This window comes from Pelophylax lessonae (assembly GCF_965119305.1).
Source record: "Pelophylax lessonae genome assembly, chromosome: 11".
Taxonomy (NCBI): Eukaryota; Metazoa; Chordata; class Amphibia; order Anura; family Ranidae; genus Pelophylax; species Pelophylax lessonae.
The window spans coordinates 183,985,390-183,990,448 of record NC_138778.1 but is presented as its reverse complement, the minus strand read 5'-3'; positions in this window follow the sequence as shown (position 1 = coordinate 183,990,448).

The window sequence follows — 5,059 nt, the reverse complement described above, 5'->3', positions numbered from 1 at the left end:
GACACCCTGGTGGATCTGATCCACCATATCCAGGGTCGCCGCCGAGGCCGAATCGGCCACTAGGACGCGCCTAAGCATCTGCGTCCAACTTGCGATCGCCTGGGCCGCCATGAGAGAAGCAAACAGAGCCTTAAGCATAGAACCCGTAACAGAATAAGTATGACGGGCAAGAGACTCCAGTCTCCTATCCGTGGCATCACGGAAAACAGGGGAACCCTCTGCAGGAATCGCAGTGGCTTTGTTCAAAACCGCAATTGCATGATCCACTGGCGGAGGCACACACCACCGTTCATCAGTGGCAGGCGAGAAAGGATAACGCAGCTTGAATTTACTTGGTACCGCAAAAGGCTTGCGCAGATCGCGCCATTGATCCTTAACAGCGCGCTGAAAATCAGCATTGCAGGGAAAAACCTGCGGCGTCCTGCGTTTCCTCTGCGTCCCATAAGCCGCCAAGGCAGCGGGGGGACACACTTCGTCCTGCAAACGCAGCGTCTGCTTAATGGAAGCAATCAACTCATCCATGATTGCAAGCTCTTCAGGCGAGCCAGGGGGAGAATTATCAACCCCCTCAACTTCAGCCTCTACCTCAGACCCCACTAGATCAAGAGAGGAGCGGGACCCCGATAGGGGGGTCCCTGCCAGAACAGCCCCATCACCTTCACCCTCAGAATCAGAGGACAGAGCAACTCTGGGCCGTTTAGTAGATTGAGCAGCCACCAGCATTTGCACCTGGGCAGCAAGGACAGCCACAATAGTGGCTAAATCCCCCCCTGGGGGGGAAACAGCGGTCCCCTGGCTTTCCACCAATACTGTGGGAAACTTGCCCTCCTGAGAATCCATTGCCCCTGTAATGCCAGACAACCAAGGGTTAACTGCCCCCTTTTAGCAAGCGCGGCAAGCGCAGCCCACCGCACCACACTCAGGCACAATGAGACCCCCACAGGGAATATACACACTGAATACAGGCAATGGATAGCAAGGATAGAAGGATAAAACCTGAGGAGACCCCGCTGCTGCTGCCGCCTCGATCGGTGTTCCAGGAGAGAGGAAGTGATGCTGCCAGGGCGCTCTATGCAAGCCTATGGAGGCTACAAGAAAATGGCCGCCGTGCATGTAAACCATGCGGCCGGAGCGGGCGCCGGTAAAATGGCGTCGTTTGGCGCCGAAAACGCCGCTCCACAGTGCATAAAAACACACACATTTTCATCCCAATATATGGATACATGTTAGATCGCCGCAGCGATCGCTGTATATGCCCAAACATGCCAATAAAAAACATGCCCCACAGCACACAGCTTCCCACACTGCCCAGCCTGACACACACAGTGTCATACAGCTCCCCCCCCCCCTTGCAGCCCACAGCATGCAGCCGAGAGATAGGGAGACAAGCAGTGTGATTAAAGGCAGGTTACACAGTCCCAGACTGAGACCCCCCCCAGACAGACAGGTCCCCACATAAATACACTTACCTCACATGGCGTGGGGAACCCGCACAGGCGAACAAGCCGCTGCACATGAGGCAGGGAGAGTCGCAATTCAAGACGCACACAATGGCGGTTAAGAAACCGCACAGCGTCCGGTGAGGTAGCCACCTCACCAATCATCCCTGCACCGAACAGGGATGGGTCGTTCACTGTGCCAGGAGCGTTACCTGGCTGAACGCTCGATGGCAGACTGGGAAGCCACTGACCCACGACCCGCGATCAGCCCGAGACCCAGTCCGCATGATCCTCTTCGTCCGAAGAACTAACTAATGCTGACAAAAATAACAGCTAAGTAAAGGTAGAGAGAAAACTCAAACAAAATATTAAAAAGAAGAAAGAGTCTGGGACAAAAAGTCCCAGCACAGAGAGAGCCAGCCACTCCTGACAAGCTAGACATTAAAACTGAGATATGGTTGCAGGAAGTAGGAGGGTATTGACTGAGGGGACCACCCCTTGAGGGTGGGATATGTTAAAGCTTTATTGTTAACATATTCTGTTGCCTAGCTACTCCTTCGGAGCAAAGTCTAATACCCCATATGTGACGAATATGAAGAGGCGGCGACTGTCGGAGGACGTAAGAGAAATATAGTTTGCTCTGTCTGCTTATCACGGGAGCCCGCTTGTTAGTTTTGCCTATTGCATGTGTCCATGTGTGATTCATCTGGTCTGAGGGAGTGTCCTCAATGTGTCCAATAGAGAGGCCTGTTGGACAGTGGAGGAAACCCAGCCAGTGACACAGGCTTTTGTAGCTGTCCCAGTGGGTTGGCACAGACCGTGGTGGATCCTGGGATAGGCTATAAAAGTCAAGGGCACATGTGGCAGGGCATCTATGGGCGGGAAGCCAAGTCCCAGAAGGGGGGTATGGCTGTTTCTCCTTCTGCAGATGTGAAAGGTGGTCACAGGTGTGGCTGAAGCCAGAGGTCCAGTGGATGCTGACAAGTGGAGTTTGGAGGCAACGGTTACTCTGGAAAAACAGTGTCCGTGAGTACAGAGGAACTTGCCCAGGGGTCTGCCAGGAAGGGACCACTCCAGCAGCTAGGGTCAGCGGACGGGTGTCAGCACACAGGCATTGAGAGAAAGGGGGTGCCAGTTTCAGAACCCTGAAGAGAATACTTACACAGGAACATTTACAGTACCTTCATTTAGTGGCACAGTAAAGCAGCGGCCTTGCCGCATTCTACAGTAAGCTGTCCCTCAGATTGTGAATGAGTAATAGATGGAGTATCCCACTCATCCCTTCTCCTATCCAAGTTCTCAATAAAACCGTAAAAACCAACATCCCCTGGATTGATTATTGACTGAGCCAAGAACTTTTAATGCGGTTATCTGCTGTTCGTTGCTAAGGGTAACCCAGGGGAATCCAGAAGGTGAAATTCTCAGCAGTCCTCTAGGGGGGCAGTGCTACCATAATAATAAGAGTTAGGGACCAATATGAATGTACAATATATTTGTAAAGTGCTAAGTAAATTGTCAGCGTTATACCAATACCAGTAAAAATAATACTCTATCAATACCTGAACGTGCATAAAAAAAAAGGACCCTTTTTATATCACTTTAACCAATTTGCCTCTCTGGACATACTACACATGTGAAGGGTCTGAAGGTCTAAAGCTCACAGCTGCAGAATCTGCCATAAGCTTGTTAGAGTTTTGTTCAGCTGGCAACTGGCTGTAATGTAAAAGTGATCCAGCGGCAGCGACACCGCGTTTGCAGTGTGATGCAATATAGATTTGATAAACAGTTGTGCATATACCGTGCAACATAAAAAGTTGCAACTACCATCTTTTTATCCTATAGGACCTCTGCATTCAGAAAATATATACTGTATATATTTAATATAATGTTCTGGTGGGTGTTAAGTAAATTTTATAGCCAAGAATGCAGAAAATGAAAAAAATGCTCTAGAGGGGAACTGGTTAAAGTTAGCCCCAGTTCACACTTATGCGATGCGGGAAGGCTGCGAATCCGCAGCCTGTTCCCGCATCGCAAACGCACCCCCGGCAGTTCACACTGCCATATGCGATACGCTGGGGGTGTCAATGTAATCTTAACGACACCCCCAGTTTGATCGCATATCGCAGTGAGATCTTGCAGTTCGCACAGAATCGGATCGCACAAGTGTGAACCGCTGTGCGATCCGATCCTGATGCGGCTGCCAAAAAGGGTCCTGTGCGAATTTAGCAATACAAAGTGTATGGCTAAACTCGCACCGCACAGCCGATCGCATGTAATCAAGGAGCAGTGCGCTCCGACATTACATGCGAACGCCGCAGCCGCAGTAATGTGAACCGAGGCTTAAACTCTAAAAAAAACAAATAAAGGAACACATAAAATAAAGGGAGCGGTTTTACCAGCCAAAGAAATTCTACTTCTCTTCATCCCATTCTGATATTCACACAGCTCTGCTGCTCGACACAGCCTCGTGTCTGACAGGGCAGGAGACCTGATTTTTTTTCTTTTTCCTGCTACAGTTATTATACAGGATTTATATAGCACCAAAAGTTTGCACAGCACTTTACAATATAAAGGAGAGTACAATTACAATACAGAAGGAAAAGGAGGGCACTTCTTATGGAGCTTACAATTTAAAGGGAGGGGGAAATGGTACAAAAAGGTAACAGCTTCAGGGGATGATCTGATGGAGGAGACTCAAGTACAGTTTTTAGGTGGAGGTGGGGTAGGACTCCCTGAATAAATGAGTTTTCAAGGATGGCCTAAAGGCAGATAGAGTAGGAGCTGACTGGACATACTGGGGTAGGTAGTTCCAAAGGATGAGAGAGGTTTTCGAAAAAAAGTCCTGGAGGCCGTCTTTTGTCCAGTGCTGTCGTGTTGGTTGAAAAGTGCTCAAGACTGCACCCGAATTTTGTCGGCCAACAACAACCAACTTCAGAAGTGATGTCATGTGATGGTTAACTTTCCGTGTGTTTTTTCTTCTCTGAGCATGCCCAGTCTTGCTCATCTGGCTTTTGTCGGCCGAAATCTGTACTGACTGACGAACAATCGGCCGTTCTGGTGTTGGCCTACAAAAATTTTATAGCATGCAGACCAGATTTTGTTCGGCCGAAAAGTCGCAGTCGGTTGTCGGAAGCATCATACTAACAAGCCGACAATCGGCCGATTGGACGTTGGCCGAATATTTATGGCCGACAATCGGTACGTGTGTACGGGGCTTTAGGATGTCAGTTCAGTAACATTTGCAGGTCTTGTCCATCTCCCAGTCTATGACTGGACAGTGAGAGGAGAAGCTGCATGCCGATGTGCTAATCTCTAATGTCAAAGAAACCCATTAGATGCTATGTCAGGTACGATTTGTACATCAGATGTCGTACCTTGTGAAAGGCTCCTTTCACATTGATCAGTTTTTGGAGCAACATGTCCTTTTTTACCATGTTTTTTTCAAGGCAATGTGAAAGCAGCATGGGTCTCCGGAACTTTGCAAATTTGTCACAAGGGTTGCAGATACACAAGACTTTTATACAGAATAATAATTGAGGAAGCCTGATTTGTATCCAATTGTGAGGCTAAATTATATTGCTAATTTTCTGAAATTTCTGTAAAACAACAATACTTGAAAA